Source organism: Phyllobates terribilis, unplaced genomic scaffold (assembly GCF_046119375.1).
Source record: "Phyllobates terribilis strain yellow unplaced genomic scaffold, ASM4611937v1 Scaffold_2__4_contigs__length_985480577, whole genome shotgun sequence".
Classification (NCBI taxonomy): Eukaryota; Metazoa; Chordata; class Amphibia; order Anura; family Dendrobatidae; genus Phyllobates; species Phyllobates terribilis.
Genome location: NW_027362762.1, coordinates 688,814,976 through 688,841,278, shown reverse-complemented (window position 1 = coordinate 688,841,278; position 26,303 = coordinate 688,814,976).

The window sequence follows — 26,303 nt, the reverse complement described above, 5'->3', positions numbered from 1 at the left end:
GTCAGAAGTAGACACAGAAACAGTTTCGTCTGCAGGTTTATTATATCTGCATAAAGCACTGCAGACTTCAGCAAAATAAACTCAGCCTTGCTGGCATAAAGGTAAAACAAAAGACAAATGATAACACAGTCCATATGTGTGGGGGGTTGCCTGCACCAATTTGCAGCACAATTCAGCTCCTCCTGAGCTAAATCCCCACAGTCTGGAGACTTGTCTCACCAAACTCACAACAGAAAAAAAAACAGTGACTGAGCATTTAACCTTGCTAAGCCACACCCTGAAGTGGCGATATGGTGAATGACTTCCCTCCCATCTCTATGTCATTCACAAAAAAACACTCCCTTAACAATCGTGATTTAACCCCCCAACATATAACATGCTGGAGAAAAGTTGTAGGTTCAGTTCACTAAGGCTAGGTTCATTTCACTAAGGCTAGTAGCCGTAGTGAAACATATCTCCCCTCACATATAACACCAGTGACTCTGTCACATATTCCCCCCCCCCCCTCTGCCCAAAGCCAGGGGTTTGGGCACCTTCAAACACCAAATAGGGAGTTCTGGAGAGGGCATCAGCATTAGCGTGTAACTTCCTGGGTCTATGCTCCACGTGAAAATTAAAGTCTTGGAGACCTAAGAACCACCTAATTACCCGGGAATTCTTACCCTTCTTTTCTCTCAACCATCAAAAAGGGGCACGATCTGACACCAGTTTAAACTTTCGGCCAAGTAGGTAATATCTTAGCGTGTCTATGGCCCATTTTATGGCTAAGTACTCTTTCTCCACAATGGCGTAATTTTTCTCGCAGGACGAGAGCTTCCGGCTCATATACAGGATGGGATGCTCTTCACCATTAATCTCTTGGGACAGCACAGCTCCTAGGCCAACTTTTGAGGCATCTGTCCTGACCACAAATTCTTTAGTAAAGTCTGGTTCGACCAGGACTGGCTGCTTACACAGCGCCAGCTTCAGCTGTTGGAACGCCATCTCAATTTCAACCATCCATTTCGCCATCGTTGATTTGGTGCCTTTCAGAAGGTCCATCAGTAGTGTGGCAATCATGGCAAAATTTGGGATAAACTGCCGGTAATATCCAAGAAACGCTCTCACCTGCTTCTTGGAGAGCGGTTGTGGCCAGTTCTGAAATTGCCTCGATTTTATTGACCTGTGGCTTAATTTCACCTCTCCCGATGACATAGCCTAAGTTCTTAGCTTCCTCCTTTCCAAGGGCACATTTTTTCGGATTTATAGTGAATCAATCCATCCTCAGAGCATCCAGAATCGCCTGAACCTTTGGCAGATGACTAGCCCAGTCTGGGCTAATGACGACAATGTCATCAAGATAGGCTGTGGCATACTTCTTATGTGGGCCGAGGATCCGATCCATGGCCCTCTGGAAGGTAGCTGGGGCCCCCTGCAGTCCGAAAGGCATTCAGGTGTATTGGAAACACCCATCAGGTGTTGAGAAATCCATCTTCTCCTTGGCCCTCTGGGACATGGGGATCTGCCAGTAGCCCTTCGTCAAGTCAAGGGTGGTAATTTACCTCGCAGGTTCAAGCCTCTTATTACAAAATCTCCACTCTCCGTCAGGCTTTAGCATGAGAACGATGGGACTCGACCATCTGCTCTTTGATTCCTCTATCACACCAAGGTCCAGCATCCTCTTCACCTCAGTTGAGATCACCTCACGGCGGGCTTCAGGAATCCTATAGGGCTTAAGGTTTACCCTAACATGCGCTTCCATCAGCACATCATGCTCGACCACCTGCGTATGCCCCGGCAACTCCGAGAACAGGTTACGGTTCTAATGCAGAAGCTCTCTACACTGTTGCTTCTGTGCCGGTGATAGAGTCTCTGCTATCGTGACGTCCTCGACTTTGGCTTTGGGAATGCCTCCCAAACAAGGAGGCCCCAACATTTCCCGATCTCGCCATTGCTTGAGCAAGTTCACATGGTAAACTTGGTGCGGCTTTCTTTGGCCAGGCTGGTGAACTTTGTAGTTCACTTCGTTGAGTTTCTCAGCCACCTCATAAGGGCCTTTCCACTTGACAAGGAACTTGCTCTTGACGGTGGGAATAAGCACCAGAACGTGATCCCCAGGCTGAAACTGCATCAGCCTCGCTGATCAGTTATAAACCGTTGCTTGGGCCTCTTGTGCCTGGAGGAGATGCGCCTTCACGATAGGCATCACTTTCTCTATTTTCTCCTGCATCTGGGCAACATGTTCTATGATGCTCCGGTGAGGCGTAACCTCAGCTTCCCAGGTTTCCTTGGCAATATCAAGGAGCTCTCGCGGATGTCGTCCATACAGTAGCTCAAACAGGGAGAAACCAGTAGAGGCTTGCGGAACCTCTCTTACCGAGAAGAGCAGGAATGGTAGCAGGTAGTCCCAGTCACGACCATCCATCTCTACGACCTTTTTGAGCATCGCTTTTAAGGCTTTATTAAACCGCTCCACCAGGCCGTCTGTCTGCTGATGGTAAACGGAGGTTCGAAGCTGGGTAATCTGAAGGACTTTACACAGCTCCTTCATTACCTTGCTCATGAATGGGGTTCCTATGTCCGTTAGTATCTCCTTCGGCAGTCCAGTCCTGGCAAATATATGGACAAGTTCCCGGGTTATGCTCCTACTCAACGAGTTCCATAGCGGTACCACTTCGGGGTACCGGGTCGCATAGTCCATGACCACCAGGATGTATTGATGGCCCCGTGCCGATTTAACTAAGGGCCCCACTAGGTCCATGGCAATCCTGTCAAAGGGGATTTTTATCACAGGTAGTGGGATTAAAGGACTAGGGAAGTGGGAAGGGGGGGCGGTTATCAGGCAGGTGGGGCAGGACCTACAATAGTTTAGGATCTCCTGGTAACACCCTGGCCAATAAAACCTTCTCAATATCCTCTCTTGAGTCTTCTCGACCCAGGTGTCCCCCCAGAACATGTGAATGGGCCATATCTAATACCCTCTGTCGGTATGGTCCTGGAACTAACAGCTGCTCCACAATCTCATCACCCCTTGGTTTGGTCACCCGACACAATAACTCCCCCTGAACTGTGAAGTGTGGGTACCTAGTGTCTGCCCCCCGGCTCTTAATAAACCCCACCTCTAACTCAGAGAGGTCGACCTCCTCGGTCACAGTCTCGTCCTCGTCACTGGCAAGGACACACAATGGGAACTCGTCCACTTCAGAGTTCGATGGGGGTATTTCCCTAGGGACCTGGCTTTTGTCCACGCGACTCAGTTCGGTTCCCTTCTCCCACAAGTACCAGAACAGAGGAAAATCGTGCCCCAATATGACAGGATGTATCAGTTCCTTGACCACCCCGACCTCGTGGGATTGGGCACCACAGTCTGTTCCCACTGTCACTCTGGCCACAGGGTAGTCCTTGGCGTCCCCATGTATTCAGTGAATGCCCACAGTTTTGGCAGGGTCAGCTGGTGGGGAAGGGTAGCACTGATTAGGGTCACCAGACTCCCTGAGTCCAATAGTCCAAGCACCATCACCCCATTAATGGATACGGCACATGCCTGCAGCCCCTCACCCGGTAGACCATCCACGCTACAGGCCGGATAGGCATAATAGGAACAACAGATAGTAGAAGAAGCTCACCTGAGCACAGATGTTTCTGAAGCACGGATGCGATGAACCATTCGCAAAATTCCAGAAGATATAGAAAGAAAGGGTATCCAGCTTCATAAATAGTCCAAAAAATGTTCTTTTATTGTAGACAAAATGTAAAATTCAGATTCCATAGTCGTGGTGTATAGCCAGGGCAACGCGTTTCGAGCGCAAAAAGTGAGTTCTTTGTCAAGACAGTCTGAATTTCTGTCTTGACAAAGACAGAAATTCTGAATTTGTCAATCTGGAATCTGAATTTTAAATTTTGTCTACAATAAAAGAACATTTTTTGGACTATTTATGAAGCTGGATACCCTTTCTTTCTATATCTTCTATAATAGGAACAACGATGGCCTAGACTGCAGTCCATTGGTTCAGGGGACATATGGCACCGGGCAGCTATGTGTCCAGGATTAGGACACCGCCAACATACCACAAACCTCACAGCAGTCTTTGCAGGGCCCTCAGTGGGATTGGGACAACCCCCGTTTAAGACTCTAGACCCCTTACGTGGTGAGCCCGCCCCCCTTTGGGTACTCCAGTACGGGGAAGTGACTATGTCTGGTTTCCCGAGGGATTTTTCGACCACTTGGTACCTGTCTACCAGGCCCAGGAGGTCGTCTGCATTCCGAGGGTCACCCTGGGTAACCCAGGTCTGCACCGGCCTGGGTAGGCAATGGATGAACCTGTCCATCACCACATGCTCAACCATCTGGGCAGGAGAGGAAGACTCTGGCTGTAGCCACTTCTGGACTAGATGTAACAAGTCAAACATCTGTGAGCGAGGAGGTTTGTCACCAGCATACATCCAGTGGTGGACTCTTTGCTCTTTGACAGACATAGTCACTCCAGAGCGTGCCAATATCTCTGACTTTAATTTGGCATACTCCTGTGCATCCTGTAGGGCCAGGTCATAGTAGTCCTTTTGGGGTTCACCCGTTAAATAGGGGGCCAGCACCTCCGCCCACTGCTCCGACGGAAGTTTTTCCCTCTCTGCTACACTTTTGAATACAGTCAGGAATGCCTCAACATCATCCCCTGGGGTCATCTTTTGCATAGTGTGCCTTACCGCCTTCCCTACATATGAAACACCACCTGGACTTGGGGGAGGGGCGGCTTCCCTGCTATGGAGCTCCCCTGCTAGGAGGTCCATGTGTGGTTGCTGCTGTTGGATCTGCTACATGCAGTTTATTTGTCTCTTGCTGTACCTGCTGACAATGCTGCTGCTGCTCTTATTGCTGCTGTAGCAGCTCCTGATGCTGATGCATGTTCAGCTGCCTCTGCAGGTGCTGCTATTGTTGCTGTTGTTGGCTCTGGAGCATGTCCATGCAGCAGATATTTTTCATTTGCAGAGTTACATGAGGGCTTGTTTTGCATATATAATATATAAATTGGATACCATCGTAATTGTATTGACCCGTACTGTAAAACTATATAATTATCCCGTATGATGCACCCTATAAAAAAAATGTAAAAAAAAAAACGATACCAGAATTGCTTGTATAGTATGTACCCAAAATTGGTACCAATGAAAACTACAGCTGGTCTTTCAAAAAATAGAACCATACTTTTTTTAATTTTTTCATAGACAGGTTTATGTGAGGGCTTAAGAATATAGTGAATGCCTCAAGATAAAAAAAATGTTTTTTTTTGTTTTTTTTTGTGTGAGATTTGTTAAACATAAAAAATACTATTTAAGTTGAGCATTGTCATTACCGCATCAATCTGCAGAATGAAGTTAATATGTCAATTAAACTGAATAGAAGACAGTGCTTAAAAAAAATCCAGAGTTTGTTTCTTTTGTACATTCCATCTCCAGAAAAATGTAATGTAACACAAAATCGCACCATTAAAAATTACATTTTGTCAATCAACAAAAATAAGTCGTCATACATGTCCATTAACTGAAAATTGTAAATCACATGATTCTCAGAAAATGGAGACACATTTTTTTTTCTCAAACCGTGTATTTATTGTACAAAAGTATTAAAATACAGTGGGTACGGAAAGTATTCAGACCCCTTTAAATTTTTCACTCTTTGTTACCTTGCAGCCATTTGGTAAATTCTAAAAAGTTTATTTTTTTCTCATTAAAGTACACTCTGCACCCCATCTTGACTGAAAAAAAAAACAGAAATGTAGACATTTTTGCAAATTTATTAAAAAAGAACAACTGAAATATCACATGGTCATAAGTATTCATACCCTTTGCTCAGACACTCATATTTAAGTCACATATTTAAGTCACATGCTGTCCATTTCCTTGTGATCCTCTTTGAGATGGTTCTACTCCTTCATTGGAGTCCAGCTGTGTTTAATTAAACTGATAGGACTTGATTTGGAAAGGCACACACCTGTCTATATAAGACCTCACAGCTCAAAGTGCATGTCAGACCAAATGAGAATCATGAGCTCAAAGGAACTGCCCAAGGAGCTTAGAGACAGAATTGTGGCAAGGCACAGATCTGGCCAAGGTTACAAAAGAATTTATGCATTACTCAAGGTTTCTAAGAGCACAGTGGCCTCCATAATCCTTAAATGGAAGAAGTTTGGGACCACCAGAAGTCTTCCTAGACCTGGATGTCCAGCCAAACTGAGCAATCGTGGGAGAAGAGCCTTGGTGAGAGAGGTAAAGAAGAACCTCAAGATTGTAGTGAGCTGGACGGCTCTGGCTGTTCTGTGATTATTGATATAGAGCCTGTTACAGAAGTGATTACACAGGATGATGTTGCCACCTTGTGGCCAGAGGTTGCACCTGCGCAGGGTGTGATGACAGAGAAAAAGACTGAGCCTCCTGTGTCCGGCCCTAGAGAGTCACGTGACCAAAGTGGGAAGCAGAAAAAAGCGCGAAAAGAGTTTGCTGTGGTCTGTGAAAAGAGCCAGGACAGTGTGCAGGCCCTCGTGCGTGGCGCAGGAGAGACTCTCAACGGGATTTCTTTTACCTGACACCATATCCTCGGGGCCTTCCCCAGCTTCTTCACTGCTGAGGGATACAGCTATTACACTCCCTGCTACTGGAGTGTGGACTACATAAGGGATCCACCAAAGCTGCTATCCGGATCAGAGAGACTGTAAGCGGGTCCTCTGGCGAGAGGCCGAAGTATTCCCTCCTTTCAGCGTAATTTGTTGTTCCTGTTTTTTTCTCCGGCTGGGACCCCTTCCTGCAAAGACAGACAGGCCTGCGACGGGGGACACATCCTTCTGGAGTAAAGGACTGGTAACGTGTGAGTAGGGACAGTGAGGGTCAGCTTATCACTTCACGTTATTACTGTGCATATTTACGGTTGTCATTTATTGTTTTTTTTTTCTTTGCTGTGTTAAAAATGTATACGAGTAAAGATATGGTTATCAAGATGGAGTCTGTGTGTGGGGATCTTGCTTGGCCAGATCATAGATACCAACACGCGGCCTTCCCCGCGGTCACTTCATCTGGCGTAGTCGGCAGGATCTGTGACCAACAAGATTCCCACCCAGGCCATGTGTACAGTCAGAAACCCCCGCCGGTGTCTATTGTGAATCAGGTCAGGAAATTTGGCGGACGAAACTACCCTGTACCAGAGTGGGCGGAACAAGTACGGATACTGGGGGAAATGTATAATATTGACCCTAAGACCTTGGCAGAAATGGCAGTACTGACGCTAGAGGGGGAGGCATGGACGACAGTCAGACTGGAGACGGTCAGGGGCCAGCGTACAGTAGATGATTTGGTGCGGGTGCTGGAGAACACCTATGGGCCGACCACATACCAGGGAACACTGCGACACATGTTCTTTAGACGGATGCAGCTTGAATGGGAGGATATTCCCCAATATGCGAACGCCCTTCAGGTACTCCTTGAACACACCTGTGGAAAAGGGGAGCAACTAGCTGGTATGGCTTCTCGTGACCTGGTACTGAGAGACCAATTTGTAATAGGACTGAGAGACCAGTATCTTAACCGCACGTTACAGGACTTGATCCGGATGATGCCGGCTCTTACTTTTGCTGAAGTCAAACAGGAAGCCATAGAACGTTCAAGGGGACCCGTCATGGATGTGGGGATTCAAGGTGCTGCGTGCAGATCCATATCTGACATTAAAAATCCGAACAGTGACACGGAAGACCTGAAACAGATGGTAGCAGACTTACAGAGACAGATATTACAGTTAACATTAGACCGACAGGGAGACCAGCGAAGACAGCCTAGTCGTCCCGTGGGACAGTGTTGGTCATGCGGTGATCCTCAACACTTCCCTCCGCAACAACCTCCGTCGCACCAACGAACAAACCCTCAGTCACCCCAGCGAAGGGAATTTCGATCAGACCAGCGAATTGAACCCCAGCCATATCCACAAGCAGAGCTACCACGCCGGGCCTCACCACAATGGCCGCCGTTAAACTAGACACCCCTGCAGCTGAGGCTCGCGCAGCAGGGGAGGCCAAGAAGAGGGGTGTGGAAAAACAGAGCCGATGGCGGAGTGCTCTTGCCTCGAATAGCCCAACACTTGAAGTTGTCCTGGAAGGAATTGCCGTACAGGGACTGATGGACACCGGGTCACAAGTGACCACGATCTCTGAACAGTTTTACGAAAATTACCTCAAACCAAGAACTGCTCGTGACCCAGACACCACCATTAAGATTATTGCGGCTAATAATCTACCCATTCCAGTGACCGGAGTTGCTTGGATGGACACAAAGGCCTGCGGACAGGACTTAGGGAAACGAGGGATCGTCATCGTCAAGGAAGGTTTCGGCTCCGAGACCCCAGTGATAGTTGGAATGAACATCTTGAAAGACCTGGATCTTATGCTGTTGACAAGAAAAGGACCCAAATACTGGCAGAAAGTCACCAAACATAAGCCGACTCGTCTGGCGTTCCAGCGCGTAATCCGGACCGTTGGACTTCAACAGATGGCAGAGGAACAACTACCCCTAGCCGCCATTACGGTGCCACGCCGTACCCGGATTACTTTGCCCGCTGAAAAAGAGACAGTCATTTCCTTACCCCTTAACACCCACCGACAACTTGAGGGGGTTGAAGTGTTGATCGAGCCGAGGACCCCAAGTGGGGGTAAGCTAAACCCACTAGTTGCTCGCACTCTAGCTGTCGTGCGGAACGGGAGAGTCCCTGTCAGGCTAAACAACACCGCAGACGTAGGCCTAGCCCTTGAAGCCGGCACTCAACTTGCCCGGGTATATGCTCTACCCACGGAAGTGAATCCCATTGGACCCCTAGAATTCACCCCGTCTACAGAAGGCGACTGGACGGTAACCGTCTCAGCCATAAACGCTCAAGTAGACGATGAAGACATTGGGCGAAAACTACGGGAAAAAGTGCAGCTAGACACGTCTCAGTACACCGAACAAGAAGTGTTTCTAGTGGAGGAACTTCTGCGGGAACACCAAGACTCCTTTGCAAAGCATGACACAGACTTTGGGTGTACCACCAGTATCCAGCACGAGATACCCACGGGCAATACCCCCCCTATCCGCGAGAGGTACCGGCAGATACCACCTCAGCAATACCAGGAGGTGAAAAGCCTGTTAGAATCTATGCTACACGCCGGAGTGGTACGTGAAAGCCAGAGCCCGTGGGCTGCACCCGTGGTGATAGTCAAAAAGAAAGATGGTTCCCTAAGGTTTTGCGTGGACTACCGTAGGCTGAACGCTTGCACTATCCGGGACTCATATCCACTTCCTCGGATCGAAGAGTCACTGACCGCCCTGAAGAAGGCCAAATATTTTTCGTCCCTAGACCTGGCCAGTGGATATTGGCAGGTTCCAATGAGTGAGAAGGACAGGGAAAAGACCGCCTTCATCCTTCCCATGGGCCTGTATGAGTTCGACCGGATGCCGTTCGGCTTGAATAACGCACCGGGGACCTTTCAGAGACTAATGGAACGCTGTCTGGGGGACTTCAACTTTGAGTTTACGCTGATATACCTTGACGACATCGTGGTATACTCCGCCACCTTTGAAGATCATCTTCACAAGCTTGGCCAAGTGTTCCAGCGCTTGAGGCGACACGGCTTGAAGTTGAAGCCCAGCAAGTGCCGTCTGTTCCAGCAGTAAATCGACTACTTGGGTCACCGGATCTCGGCCGAAGGCGTCCAGCCCTCTCCGGAGAAGATAGCAGCCGTTCAAGAGTGGCCGCAGCCAACTACCGTCAAAGAAGTCCGGGCTTTTCTGGGGCTAGCAGGCTACTACCGTCGGTTTGTCAAGGACTTTGCTCGGCTTGCTGAACCACTGCATGAGGTTCTCCGAGGGACCACGAACAGCCCCAGAGGACGACGCATCAGTTGGGGGCCTGACCGAGAAAAATCCTTTCAGGCACTTAAGGCTGCTCTAACATCACCCCCTGTTCTGGCATATGCAGACTACACATTACCGTTTCAGTTGCACACCGACGCCAGCCTTCAAGGTCTAGGGGCGGTCCTCTCTCAAGTTCAAGATAATAAAGAACGCGTGATAGCCTATGCCAGTAGGTCTCTCCGTGACACCGAAAAGAATCCCGTCAACTACAGTTCCTTCCGCTTGGAACTCTTGGCTCTGACTTGGGCTATGACGGAGAAATTTGCCGGCTATCTGACAGGAGCGGAGGTGCTGGTCATGACGGACAACAATCCTCTTGCCCACCTAGAGAATGCCAAACTAGGGGCAATGGAACAGCGCTGGATGGCCAGGCTCTCTAGATTCCAGTACAAAATTAAATACAGAGCGGGGAACGAGAATCAGAATGCTGACAGCCTGTCTAGAGTGACATCATCCCCGCCAGTGGGGGACCGGGATGAAGAGTTGGAGGAAGATGAGATGCCTGACTTTGCCCGGCTCGCAAAGCAAATAGAAGATAACCGCCAGTATGCTGTAGGAGGGATTGAAGCCGTAGTGGGATCTCCCCTGTCCCAGCAAGAATGGGCCAAGCTTCAAGATCGAGATCCCGAGCACGTCTTACTGAAACAGTATGTGAATAAACAAGAGAAACCGCCCTCCGAAGTGCGAGCCCGACTATCGACCGGAGCCTTGGCTCTGCTTGCCCAGTGGGATCGCCTGATTGTGAAAGATGGAGTCCTGTGTCGCAGGGCCCTTTTATCCCATATGCTGGAGGAGTGTTTGCAGATTGTCGTCCCGGTGCAGTTGGCCCATGAGATGGTGGGCGAAGCTCACAGGAGGAACGGCCACTTCGGCATAGACAAGACCCTCCGGTGGAACCAGCAGTTCCTTTTTTGTCCGGGGCTCCGTAAGTTGGTTGAAAATGTCTGTCAAGCATGCCGTACCTGTGAATTCCACAAGTCTGCAGAGCAGCGTGCCCCCGTCCAGACTATTAAGACGTCGAGGCCCCTCGAGCTGTTGATGGTGGACTATCTGTTGATCGGAACGGTGAATAGTGGCTACCAGTACTGTCTGGTGATGGTGGACCACTTCACGAAATTCGCTGTCGCTGTTGCTACGAAGGATCAGACTGCTGAATCAGCTGCACAGGCTATCTGTCAGCAATTAATTCGAGTCTACGGGTGTCCGGAGCGGCTACACTCTGATCAGGGGGCTTGTTTCGAAGGGCGAGTCATTGAAGAACTCCAACGGATGTATGGAATCAAGAAGTCCAGGACCACCGCTTACCATCCACAAGGGAATGTGAACGCTTTAACCGGACCCTCTTACAACTGATCCGGACTTTGGCTAAAGACAAAAAGCCCGACAGGCCTCGATTCCTCCCGGAAATGCTGTGGGCCTATAATAATCAGGTCCATTCCGTCACCGGATACACCCCATACACCCTTCTCTTTGGCCGTCCAGGCAAAGACATCCATGAGTTGCAACTGTCTAGCTCCGAAGAAGATACCTGTGGTACCTATCCTTCCTGGCTACAAACACACCGCCAGAGAATGGAGACTGTCTACCGGCTAGTAGGCCGACAAATTCAGGATCAAGTGCACGCTGACCCACTTCCGGTACAAGAAGACCCACTGAATGTAGGTCAGCTGGTCCTAGTCCGAATAAAGAAGCCGCAAGGGAAACTCCGGCCCAAGTGGGAGACCGAAGTCTATCGAGTAATTGGACAGCCGTACCCCGGTGGCCCCGTCTATCGAGTGCAGGACGAAGACAGCGGCAGCATCCGAACTTTGCACCGTAATATGTTGCGCCCCTGCCGTTTCCAGCCTGACTCCCCTACTGTGATACCTAGAGAGATGGATATCACTAATACTGTCGGAGACACTGACCCCGGGGATGTAGAGACTGAACGCATGCCTACCCCTGTCCGTCCGACTGACGCACTTGAACCAATTACCTCCTCTACTGACATGTTGACTGGGAAAGAGAGTGGGGTGACTGATAGGAGAGAGGGGATCCAACCCGTTAGGCGGACAACGAGGACCACTGCAGGGGTACCTCCAGGACAGTCCTACAGAGACCAATATGTGTGCCCCTGGAGCCGGTCGTTGACAGGGACTGCCAACCTTTGAGTGGGGGGGCGTGTAGTGAGCTGGCCGGCTCTGGCTGTTCTGTGATTATTGATATAGAGCCTGTTACAGAAGTGATTACACAGGATGATGTTGCCACCTTGTGGCCAGAGGTTGCACCTGCGCAGGGTGTGATGACAGAGAAAAAGACTGAGCCTCCTGTGTCCGGCCCTAGAGAGTCACGTGACCAAAGTGGGAAGCAGAAAAAAGCGCGAAAAGAGTTTGCTGTGGTCTGTGAAAAGAGCCAGGACAGTGTGCAGGCCCTCGTGCGTGGCGCAGGAGAGACTCTCAACGGGATTTCTTTTACCTGACACCATATCCTCGGGGCCTTCCCCAGCTTCTTCACTGCTGAGGGATACAGCTATTACACTCCCTGCTACTGGAGTGTGGACTACATAAGGGATCCACCAAAGCTGCTATCTGGATCAGAGAGACTGTAAGCGGGTCCTCTGGCGAGAGGCCGAAGTATTCCCTCCTTTCAGCGTAATTTGTTGTTCCTGTTTTTTTCTCCGGCTGGGACCCCTTCCTGCAAAGACAGACAGGCCTGCGACGGGGGACACATCCTTCTGGAGTAAAGGACTGGTAACGTGTTAGTAGGGACAGTGAGGGTCAGCTTATCACTACACGTTATTACTGTGCATATTTACGGTTGTCATTTATTGTTTTTTTTTTTCTTTGCTGTGTTAAAAATGTATACGAGTAAAGATACGGTTATCAAGATGGAGTCTGTGTGTGGGGATCTTGCTTGGCCAGATCATAGATACCAACACGCGGCCTTCCCCGCGGTCACTTCAAGATCACTGTGGCTGAGCTCCAGAGATGCAGTAGGGAGATGGGAGAAAGTTCCACAAAGTCAACTATCACTGCAGCCCTCCACCAATCGGGCCTTTATGGCAGAGTGGCCCTGACGGAAGCTTCTCCTCAGTGCAAGACATATGAAAGCTTGCATAGAGTTTGCTTAAAAACACATGAAGGACTCCCAGACTATGAGAAATAAGATTCTCTGGTCTAATGAGACGAAGATAGAACTTTTAGGTGATAATTCTAAGTGGTAAACATGAATGTGGCCAAGTACAGAGATATCCTAGATGAAAACCTCTTCCAGAGTGCTTTGGACCTCAGACTTGTCCAAAGGTTCACCTTCCAACAAGACCATGACCCTAAGCACACAGCTAAAATAACAAAGGAGTGGCTTCAGAACAAGTCTGTGACCATTCTTGACTGGCCCAGCCAGAGCCCTGACCTAAACCCAATTGAGCATCTCTGGAGAGACCTGAAAATGGCTGTCCACCAACGTTCACCATCCAACCTGACGGAACTGGAGAGGATCTGCAAGGAAGAATGGCAGAGGATCCCAAAATCCAGGTGTGAAAAAACTGTTGCATCATTCTCAAGAAGACTCATGGCTGCACTAGCTCAAAAAGGTGTTTCTACTCAATACTGAGCAAAGGGTCTGAATACTTATGACCATTTGATATTTCAGTTTTTCTTTTTTAATAAATTTGCAAATATTTCTACATTTCTGCTTTTTTCGTTCAAAATGGGGTGCAGAGTGTACTTTAATATGAAAAAAAATGAACTTTTTAGAATTTACCAAATGGCTGCAATGAAACAAAGAGTGAAAAATTTAAAGGGGTCTGAATACTTTCCGTACCCACTGTATAAATTTGGTACTGCCTTAATCCTGACGACCCACAGAATTAAAGATAACCAGTCACTTCCTCAAAAAGTGAGTTACTGTAAATACCTAAAAAAAAATCTCTGAGCTCCCTTAATTCTGCTGCTTTTTTTCCATTTTTTACCGCCTCACTCCATTGCAAAGAAATTCACATTTATTGCTTTTGGAGAACAATATATGGAATTTCTGCTTGTAGATCAATTACAGTGGGGGAAATAAGTATTTGATCCCTTGATGTTTTTTTAAGTTTGCCCACAAAGACATTAACAGTCTATAATTTTAAGGGTAGGTTAATTTTAACATTGAAAGATAGAATAGTCAAAAAAAAATCAAGAAAATCACATTGTATAAATTAGATAAATTTTTTGCCATTTTGCAGTGAGAAATAAGTATTTGATCCCCTACAAACCATTATGAGTTCTGGCTCCTACAGACCAGTTAGATGCTCCTAATCAACTCGTTACCTGCATTAAAGACAGCTGTCTTACATAGTCACCTGTATAAAAGACTCCTCTCCACAGACTCAATTAATCAGTCAGACTCCTACCTCTACAACATAGGCAAGACCAAAGAGCTTTCTAAGGATGTCAGGGACAAGATCATAAACCTGCAGAAAGCTGGAATGGGCTACAAAACCATAAGTAAGACGCTGGGTAAGAAGAACTGTTGAAGAACTGTGAGAAGAACTGTTGAATAACTGTTGGTGCAATAGTAAGAAAATGGAAGAAATACAAAATGACTGTCAATCGACATCAATCTGGGCACCATGCAAAATCTCACCTAGTGGGGTATCCTTGATCATGAGGAAGGTGAGAGATCAGCCTAAAACTACACGGGGGGAACTTGTTAATGATCTCCAGGCAGCTGGGACCACAGTCACCAAGAAAACCATTGGTAACACATTTCGCCTTAGAGGTTTAAAATCCTGCAGTGCCCGCAAGGTCCCTTTGCTCAAGAAGGCACATGTGCAGGCCCGTCTGAAGTTTGCCAATGAACACCTGGATGATTCTGTGAGTTATTGGGAGAAGATGCTGTGGTCAGATGAGACAAAGATTGAGCTCTTTATCATTAACTCAACTCGCTGTGTTTGGAGGATGAAGAAGGATGAGTACAACCCTAAAAACATCGTCTCAACGTGAAGCATGGTGGGGGAAACATTATACTTTGGGGGTGCTTTTTTGTAAAGGGGACATGACGACTGCACAGTACTGAAGAGAAGATGGATGGGGTGATGTATCGCAAGATTTTGGCCAAAATCCTCCTTCCCTCAGTAAGAGCATTGAAGATGGGTCGTGGTTGGGTCTTCCAGCAAGACAATGACTCAAAACATACATCCAAGGCAACAAAGGAGTGGCTCACAAAGAAGCACAGTAAGGTCATGGAGTACCCTAGCCAGTCTCCAGACCTAAATCCCATAGAAAACTTATGGAGGGAGTTGAAGCTCTGAGTTGCCAAGCGACAACCTAAAATCTTAATGATTTAGAGATGATCTGCAAAGGGGAGTGGACCAAAATTCCTCCTGACATGTGCGCAAACCTCATCATCAACTACAAAAAAATGTCTGACTGCTGTGCTTGCCAACAAGGGTTTTGCCACCAAGTATTAAGTGTTGTTTTCCAGAGGGATCAAATACTTATTTTTCACTGCAAAATGCAAAAAAAAAAATTATCAAATTTATACAATGTGATTTTCTTGATTTTATCTGGGATATTCTATCTCTCAATGTTAAAACTAACCTACCTTTAAAATTATAGACTGTTCATGTCTTTGTCACATTTGTTTCCCTCAATGTATGTGTTTCTTCAAAGTTGTCTCTGGGTATGGGCACTTTCATCTCTCCCTCCCAGATTCTGCCAATCAAAGCTCGGCAGCATCTAAGATTTATAGACTGCCAGTTCAACTGCTGAGCTGTAATTGGCATCTGGGAGGAAAGGGTGAAAGTGCCCGCCCCCAGGGAAGACTCTGAAGAAATGCCCAGTTGAACTACAAGCTAAGATTTTACAGAATATGCTCCAAAAGCCAACAAATATAAATATTTTCGCAATGGAATGACTCAGCAAAAAAGGGTTTAGGTCAGATGAGGAAGGGGCTTTGTCATTATTCTTTCATCATTAAGGCCTTTACTGGCAGTCAAACAGTTGAGACTTTGATGCATGTGATGGAGCATTGTCCTTCATAAAAATCATGGTTTTCTTGAAAGATGCAGACTTTTTCCTGTAGAATTGCTTGAAGAAAATGTCTTTTAAAAACTGACAATAGGTTTGGGAGTTAATTTTGAGTCCATCTTCACACCAAAAAGGTCCAAGTAGCTCACCTTTAATATTAAAGAGTAGAGCTCTGTGTCCATTACTGATCCAGCCACAGGCCCATCCATTTGGTCCGTCGAGAGTCACTCTCATCTATCTCATCAGTCCATAAAGCCTTTAAAAAATCTGTCTTCAGATATTTATGGCCCAGTCTTCACATTTCAACTTCTGTGTCTTGTTCAGTGGTGATCAGGTTGAAGCCTTCCTTATTTTGACTGGGTCTCTGTGCGCTGAACACCTTGTACTTCTGGGCTCCCCAGAGAGGTTGCAGTTCTGGAATATGACAGCACTGGAGGATAATGGCTTCCTGGTCGCTTCACGTTTGATTCTTATCAAATCTCTGGCAGTTAATATGATGCTTTTTCTCTCAACACAATTTTTTTGCTGCATTTCTCTGCAAGACTTTTAACAATTTCGACCTTTTGGAGTCAGTTAAAAAGGAAAACAAGCTGCCTAATAATTCTGCACACCTTTATAAATGGTGACAATATTAGATCACAATCTCCCTAATTACACAAATACACATTACCTTGTCTGCTTCATCCAATAATAATTCAAGTTTACACAGATAAAGGACAGAAATTTAAGTTCTAACGGACAGAAATGTCCAAGAAGGATGGGAGATTTTGCTAAAGCCAGAGTCACACCAGCGTATGGCATCCGAGGCTTCAGATGCCATATGCTAATGACCCTCTGCTCCTGCTCTGCTGCTATTGGGAGCCGAGTGTCATGCTAGTGTGCTGTGATTCTCTCTCATGAGAGGATCGCAACACAGCTGCGGAGGAGATGGGGAAAGTAATTTCTCCATCTCCTCCATGGCCTGACTGCGTATATCGGACTGCACAGGGATGACATCCAAGTGCAATCTAATGTTTCACTCGCACCCATAGACTTGTATCGGTGCGAGTGAATCGAGTCTCTCTGCAAATCGCAGCATGCCGCAATTCTTCTCTCATGCCAAATCGGCATGAGAAAATAATCGCTGATCTGAGCTGCCCCATAGAGTAACATTGGGCTGAATGCTATGCAATGTTTTATCGCATAGCACTCGGCCGTGTTGTACGGTAGTATGACTCCGGCCTAAATGAAATTCCCACTGCATAATCAGTAACAATCCTGAAAAGAAGGATTACTTACTAAAAAGGAAAAAAGAAATGTATATCAAATGGAAAGAGGGGGGGCATATCTAATGAGGAATATAATGCTGTCTGCAGGGAATGCAGGGCAAGCATTAGAAGAGCTAAAGCCAGTATTGAAGTGAGACTTGCAAGGGAGACCAAAAACAATAAAAAAGGATTTTGGGGGTATGTCAAAAGCAAAAGAAAAGTCTTAGATGCTATAGGATTTTTACAGGATGAAAAGGGTGAAGTGGTCAAAAATGATATTGAGAAGGCCAAACTTAAATTTCTATTTTTCATCTGTGCTCTCTAAGAAAGCCAATGTAACATCAACTTATCTTCACTGTGCTGTCGAAGGAATAAAAGACCCCACACTATCTATAAACAGAAAGATGGTGAGGGAACAATTAGCTAATTTAAATAAATTTAAATCTCCTGGTCCAGATGAATTACATCCTATGGTACTGAAAGAGATAGCTGAGGAAATTGCTGAAACACTAGCCAGAATCTTTGAAAAATCCTGGAGTACAAGAGATATCCAAGAAGATTGGAGAAGAGCAAATGTTGTCCTTATCTTCTAAAAAGGAAAGAAGATGGGGCCAGGAAATTACAGGCCAGTGAGCCTAACTTCTATACAGGAAAGATCTTTGAACAAATTATTAAACAGCATGTATGTACAGTGGTATGCAAAGTTTGGGCAACCCTGGTCAAAATTACTGTTATTGTGAACAAGTGAGCAAGTTGAAGATAAAATGATCTCTACAAGGCCTAAAGTTAAAGATGACAGATTTCATTGGTATTTTAGGCAAAAATATATATATATATATTGTCATTTTTTACATTTTAAAAATTACAAAAAGAAAAATGGGCACCCTTGGAAACTTGTGTGCTCAGATAACTTTGACCAAGGTTTCAGATCTTAATTAGCCTGTTACGGTTATGGCTTGTTCACTATCATCATTAGGAAAGGCCGGGTGATGCAAATTTCCCAGTATTATAATAACCCAGCCTCCTCTAAGGGCTCTTTCAGACGTCAGTGTCTCCGGTATGTGTGTTTCCATGGACCATGTATAAGAGGGCAAAACACGCTGACATGTCTGTTTTTTACTTGCTGCTCGGGTGGCAAACGTCCCAAACTGATGACACATGGATGACATTTGTGTGTCATTCGTGTGACACGTACCGGCACCTGGGAATCAGTGGTACAGTTCGCACTGTTCCCAAGTACCGGGTGCTTAACGCTGCCCTCATCATTGTCCCCTGCCGGAGCTGCGATCAGAGCCAGCAGTGAACAATGATGAGAGTAGTATTCTGCCAAGAGTGTGCAAAGCAGTCATCAAAGGAAAAGGTGGCTACTTTGAAGAACCTAGAATATAAGACATATTTTCAGTTGTCACACTTTTTTGTTAAGTATATAATTCCACATGTGTTAATTCATAGTTTTGATGCCTTCAGTGTGAATGTACAATTTTCATAGTCATGAAAATACAGAAAAATCTTTAAATGAGAAGGTGTGTCCCAACTATTGGTCTGTACTGTATATATATACATATATATATATATATATATATATATATATATATATATATATATATATATATATGTATATATATACAGTACAGACCAAAAGCTTGGACACACCTTCTCATTTAAAGATTTTTCTGTATTTTCATGACTATGAAAATTTGTACATTCACACTGAAGGCATCAAAACTATGAATTAAAACGTGGAATTATATACTTAACAAAAAAGTGTGAAACAACTGAAAATATGTCTTATATTCTAGGTTCTTCAAAGTAGCCACCTTTTGCTTTGATGACTGCTTTGCACACTCTTGGCATTCTCTTGATGAGCTTCAAGAGGTAGTCACCGGAAATGGTTTTCACTTCACATGTGTGCCCTGTCAGGTTTAATAAGTGGGATTTCTTGCCTTATAAATGGGGTTGGGACCATCAGTTGTGTTGTGCAGAAGTCAGGTGGATACACAGCTGATAGTCCTACTGAATAGACTGTTAGCTGATTTTTTCTTGCCATAATACAAATTCTAAGTAAAGAAAAACGAGTGGCCATCATTACTTTAAGAAATGAAGGTCATCTAGTCCGAAAAATTGGGAAAACTTTGAATGTGTCCCCAAGTGCAGTTGCAAAAACCATCAAGCACTACAAAGAAACTGGCTCACACGAGGACCGCCCCAGGAAAGGAAGACCAAGAGTCACCTCTGCTTCTGAGGATAAGTTTATCCGAGTCACCAGCCTCAGAAATCGCAGGTTAACAGCAGCTCAGATTAGAGACCAGGTCAATGCCACACAGAGTTCTAGCAGCAGACACATCTCTACAACAACTGTTAAGAGGAGACTTTGTGCAGCAGGCCTTCATGGTAAAATAACTGCTAGGAAACCACTGCTAAGGACAGGCAACAAGCAGAAGAGACTTGTTTGGGATAAAGAACACAAGGAATGGACATTAGACCAGTGGAAATCTGTGCTTTGGTCTGATGAGTCCAAATTTGAGTTCCAACCACCGTGTCTTTGTGCGATGCAGAAAAGGTGAACGGATGGACTCTACATGCCTGGTTCCCACCGTGAATCATGGAGGAGGAGGTGTGATGGTGTGGGGGTGCTTTGTTGATGACACTGTTGGGGATTTATTCAAAATTGAAGGCATACTGAACCAGCATGGCTACCACAGCATCTTGCAGAGGCATGCTATTCCATCCAGTTTGCGTTTAGTTGGACCATCATTTAATTTTCAACAGGACAATGACCCCAAACTCCAGGCTGTGTAAGGGCTATTTGACCAAGAAGGAGAGTGATGGGGTGCTACGCCAGATGACCTGGCCTCCACAGTCACCAGACCTGAACCGAATCGAGATGATTTGGGGTGAGCTGGACCGCAGAGTGAAGGCAAAAGGGCCAACAAGTGCTAAGCATCTCTGTGAACTCTTTCAAGATTGTTGGAAGACCATTTCCGGTGACTACCTGTTCAAGCTCATCAAGAGATTGCCAAGAGTGTGCAAAGCAGTCATCAAAGCAAAAGGTGGCTACTTTGAAGAACCTAGAATATAAGACATATTTTCAGTTGTTTCACACTTTTTTGTTAAGTATATAATTCCACATGTGTTAATTCATAGTTTTGATGCCTTCAGTGTGAACGTACAATTTTCAAAGTCATGAAAATACAGAAAAATCTTTAAATGAGAAGGTGTGTCCAAACTTTTGGTCTGTACTGTATATATATTATTTGCCTAAAATGCAAAGGAAAAGTGTCATCTTTAATTTGCTTATCTGTTCACAATAACAGTAATTTTGACCAGGGGTGCCCAAATTTTTTCATGCTATTGTAAGTACTTGGATAAGAATACAGTAATTAACCAGAGCCAGCATGGGTTTGTAGCAAACAGGTCATGCCAAACTAATCTAATTTCCTTCAATGATGGAATCACCGACTGGGTGGATCAGGGAAATGTGGTAGATATAGTATATCTTGACTTCAGCAAGAATTTGATAAAATATTTCATACTATCCTTATTGAAAAATATGACCATGTATTGGATTGACAAGGCTACGGTTAGGTGGATTCATAACTAGCTCAGTGATCGTACTCAAAGAGTGGTAATAAATGCTTGCACATTCAATTGGAACAGTGTTTCAAGTGGGGTACCACAAGGTTCTTGATTATGATATGGACAAAATACTCACTTGCCTAATAATTGTGCACATAGTGCAGTTTGGCCCTGCTAACAGCCAGCTTCTGCAAGGAACTGACAGGTCTCTCCCTATGGACAAACAAAAGAAAGATCATCTGTCAATCACCTGGAGTCGGAGGATTTCAGAAAAAAGTATACCTGGCTGCAACCTGATTCTGGATACCTGCAGCTTGGGCAGCATGAATCAAATGACAGTTTCCCTTTAATAAACGTTAGATATTAAGTTCTAAGTAACCCCAAAATACTACCACTAACAAATAAAAATAAGACTAACATTCAAGTGCAGTCTGATGTTTCATATGCACACATAGACCGAATATCGGAGCCACTCGCAGCATGCTGCGATTGTTTTCTCATGCTAAATCATTTTGGCTCTCATAGACTTCCATTGAGTAGTGATTTCCAGCTCAACCAGCAAACATTGGAGTGATCTGCAGGTCACAATCTATGGATCTGTTCATGGATCATAACAGAAGAAGACGGCAGCTGGTAAGTATATTGCTAGGGGCAGGGAACTTACATTAAAGACACCACTCCAGCGGTTAAATTAAAATATAACGCTAGAGTGGTGCTTTAAAGAAGCACTCCCATGAAGTTTTTTTTTCACTAAACCTGTGTATATGTGTATGCAATGTAGTGCATGGGTGGACATACCGCCGGTGCAGCTGCACAGGGCCCCGAAGGAGAGGGGGCGCGATCAGCTGTTGAAATCCCTGTTCTCACATAGAGCCAGTGGCAACATCTACACTAAGGGAGCGGAAGGGGGCCTGTACCTGGGTCATTTGCCGTCAGACAGGGCCTGCAAGCTGCAGATTACATTAGAAGGGGCCCCTTTCTCTCCTCTTAGTTGGTGCTGCGCTGGCTCTATAATGCAGGAGCTCGGGATTCCTGGATACTCCTTCTGAATGTTCAGGGAGTCGCACAGGCAGGATGAAGCAGGCCTGGTGAGTATGGCTGCTGTTCTCAGCCAATCTGGTCTCCTGCTTCTTTACAGCCTCTGACTGCTGTTCTGAACAGCCTCAGAGCAGTCAGTACATCTGACAATTTTCCTTCCTCATGAGCAGTTCTGACAACTGAACTGCCTGACCAATGTTTACATGAGCTATCACATCAATCCCCCCTGCCCCCATGAAGCTTCCTCCACCTCCAGTATTGAGGGGGCTTTATTGGAAAACCGCTGCACTGGCCCATTCAGAAGCAGTAGCTGCAGTGTGAATGCTGCCTGAGTGGCCAGTGCAGACGTTCCCCCAATAAAGCCCCTCAGTACAGGGGGTGATAAGTGGCTACATGGGGGAGGGGAGGGTGATGTGATGACCGATTTTACTATGGGTCAGGCAGCTCAGAACTTCTCAGGAGGAAGGAGAAGTGTCAGATTCACTGACTGCTCGGAGGCTGCTCCCTGCAGCTATCAGAGGTAGTGAGGAGGCCGGAGACAGGACTGGCTGACAGCGGGAGATCTGGCCAGTAGTGCTGATGGAGGACAGAAGACCACCAAGATGGAGCTGCTCAAGATGGAAGAATTCACCTGCCAGCGGGACATCATATGTAAGTAATAAAATGTGTAGATTTACTATTATCTATGTGTATTAGCATACTTGTGTGCACTTGTTTGTAAAAGTGTATATATATATACAGTACAGACCAAAAGTTTGGACACACCTTCTCATTTAAAGATTTTTCTGAACTGAAAATATTTCTTATATTCTAGGTTCTTCAAAGTAGCCACCTTTTGCTTTGATGACTGCTTTGCACACTCTTGGCATTCTCTTGATGAGCTGGGTCATAACACAGTCCGCCAAACTCGTTACCATGGGCAACGGCAGCGCCAGGAGTTTTGCTTCCCTTGTTTCTGTGTTCAGTTTCACACAGGCCTGTGTTGCAGAGCCACCAGCTCTGCACCTTGTAGACAAAACACTGACACACCCAAAACCTTTGCTGCAGGTTTTTAAATGAAAACTGTGGACATGAGCCACACGCAAGACCCGGGCTGGAGGAAGTGGACTGCCCCACTGCCATCCTGTAGTCCACTCCAAGAATAAAAGCCCATGCCGGGTTTTACCAAATCTGCCTTGGTCAAATAGTTTGACCAAGTCCAAACTTACTTTTATCCTGCACTGCAACCACAGCTATCTCTTTGACTGCAATGCACTCTAGCGGGTTCAATATGCTTCTGTGTGCATTCTGGGGGATGCATATCATCCCTCACATATAATTCCCATCACTGCCTCACATATCTCCCCCTCTGTTCAAACTTGTGGGGTTGAATACTTGTCACCATACAGGGTGCCCGTGACAGGGCATCCGCATTTCCCTTCGACTTCCCAGTCCGATGTTCCACCGAAAAACTAAAATTTTGCAGGGACAGGAACCATCTGGGGACCCGAGCATTCCTCTCCTTTGCATTTCTCATCCAGACGAGGGGCGAATGGTCCATTACCAAATGAAACGGTCGCCCGAGCAAATAATAACGTAGGGACTCCAAGGCCCATTAAATAGCCACGCACTCCTTCTCCACTACGCTATAATTTTTCTGTTCCGGGGTAAGTTTCCTGCTCAAGTAGGTGACTGGATGTTCATCTCCATTCACCTCTTGCGACAGTACCACACCTAGGCCTACTTCTGAGACATCCGTTTGCACGATGAAGGTTTTCTTGAAGTTGGGGCTGATGAGGTCCGGCTGTCCGCACAATGACAACTTAATGGACTGGAACACTTACTCCGCTTGAGGGTTCCACTGCACCATAACTGACTTCTTACCCTTTAACAAATCAGTTAGGGTTAGGTATAAATCGTCGGAAGTAGCCGACGATGCCGAGGAACACTGTCACTTGTTTAGTAGTCACAGGCTTTGGCCAGTTTTGATTGGCCTCGGTCTTATTTATTTGGGCTTTGATAACCCATGGCCAATCACATACCCCAAGTATCGGGCTTCCTCGAGACCTATCGTACATTTTTTTGGGTTCGCTGTCAGGCCCGCTACTCTGAGCGAATCTACTGTAACCGGGCCGGGTGGTGGAACCTCTGTGCCTGGGAACAAGGAGGGACCCCGAGGGGCAGGTGTTATACTGGGGACGACCTTGTAATAGAGCAGGTGGCTCCCACGGGTCAGGTAGCTGGGACTGACCAGAGTAGCGGGTGGACACAACAGGTAGGTAGCAGCCTCTGGGTGAGTAGGCGGGTGGTCACGGGAAGTGACGGAAGAGCAGGTAAGAGTCTCTTGGCTGGCAGGCAGGTGGTCACGGCAAGTGACGGCTGAGCGGGTAAGAGTCTCTTGGCTGGCAGGCAGGCGGTCACGGCAAGTGACGGCTGAGCGGGTAAGAGTCTCTTGGCTGGCAGGCAGGCGGTCACGGCAAGTGACGGCTGAGCGGGTAAGAGTCTCTTGGCTGGCAGACAGGTGGTCACGGCAAGTGACGGCTGAGCGGGTAAGAGTCTCTTGGTTGGCAGGCAGGCGGTCGCGGCAAGTGACGGCTGAGCGGGTAAGAGTCTCTTGGCTGGCAGGCAGGCGGTCACGGCAAGTGACAGCGGAGCCTCCAGGTAGGCTAGCAGGCGGGTAGCAGGTGAGCGCTCCCAGGTGAGCGGGCTAGCAGGTACGGCAGGTAGCAGGCAGGTAACTGGTAGGTGCTTCCTGGTCCGCAGGTGGACTTGCCCATAGACAGACTGGCGGATGCAGGAGACAGACTGGCGGGCAGAAGAGAAGACAAGCAGGCAGACAGGACTGGTAGTCAGGCTGGCAATGGGACCTGAGGGCTGAAGCAGAGGTGAGTATGCTTTGCAACAACTTTGCTCGGGCACCTCCATTTTGGAGGAGGTGCCTTATATATGGGAAGTCCTCCGGCTATTGGCCGGGGACTCCTTAGGACGGCGCGCGTGGTCCCTTTAAGAGAGGGGGAGCGCGCGCGCGCCCTAAGCACAGTGCCCGGGAAGGAGCGCGCGCCGGCAGCAGCGAGGGAAGGAGCGCTGGAGGACGCCGTGCGCTGAGCAGGAAGGTGAGAGGGACGGCGTCTCTGCCTAGCAGGAGGCAGAGACGCCGATGCTACAGTACCCCCCCCCTTTAAGCCCCCCCTTTTTTAGGCCAGAGAGAAATTTCTCAAGGAGAAGCGGAGCGTTGATGTTCTCCCTGGGTTCCCAAGTTCTTTCCTCAGGACCAAACCCCTTCCAATCCACCAGAAAAAAGGTTCTCCCTCTTACCCTCTTGGTGGCCAGGATACTCTCCACTTCAAAGACGTCCTCAGCAGAAACCAGAGTAGGAGGAGTACCTGGATTGTCGGAAAAAGTGTTAAGGACAACGGGTTTGAGGAGGGAAGGAGTTGGGAATGCGTAGGGTGGCCGGGAGTTTTAATTTGTAGGCCACTGGGTTAATTTGCCTGAGGACTTCGAAGGGTCCGATGAATCGAGGGCCCAACTTGTAGGAGGGTACTTTGAGCCGCACATATTTGGAAGAGAGCCAAACCTTGTCTCCTGGATGGAATTGAGGCGGATCCAGACGTCTCTTATCAGCATATCTCTTCATCCGCTTGGAGGACAGAAGAAGAACGGACCTGGTACTCTCCAAAATAGTAGAAAATTCGCTGACAAGAGACTCCGCGGCAGGGTTGTCCACAGAAGCGGAGACAGGAACTGGAATCCGGGGATGTTGGCCACCGACTATAAAGAACGGGGATTTGGAAGAGGATTCGCTCTCATGGTTATTATAAGAGAATTCGGCCCATGGTAGGAGACCCACCCAATCCGAATGGTGGGCATTAACGAAGTGCCGGAGGTAGCTGGTCAGGATCTGATTGATCCGCTCCACTTGACCATTGGACTGTGGGTGGTAAGCGGAGGAGAAATCCAGGGTGACGTCTAGCAGCTTACATGTGGCTCTCCAGAAGCGTGAGGTGAACTGAACCCCACGATCCGACTTGATGTGGAGGGGTAGGCCATGGAGACGGAAGATGTGGCGGATAAAGTCTTTAGCCAGCTCGGGTGCAGATGGGAGACCAGGCAAGGGAATGAAGTGGGCCATTTTAGAAAAGCGGTCAGCGACAACCCAAATGACTGTACAACCGGCAGAAACAGGAAGATCGGTGATAAAGTCCATAGCAATGTGCTGCCATGGAGCAGCAGGTACGGGAAGGGGCAGGAGATGGCCAGCTGGTAGATGTCTGGGAACTTTGTTACGGGCACAGGATGAACAGGCCGCGACAAAGTCTACAACGTCCTTACGCAGGGTAGGCCACCAGTAATGCCGGGTAATGAGCTGGAAGGTCTTCTTTTGGCCAGCATGGCCAGATAGTTTAGAAGAATGTCCCCAGCGAAGAACCCTCTCCCGATCTGGTACTGCTACAAACGTCTTACCGGGTGGAAGACGAGTCAGATCCAAGGGGGCCACATTCATCACCTTGGAGGGGTCAATGATGTGCGTAGGCTTCTCCTCTTGATCGGAGGACAGGAAGGACCG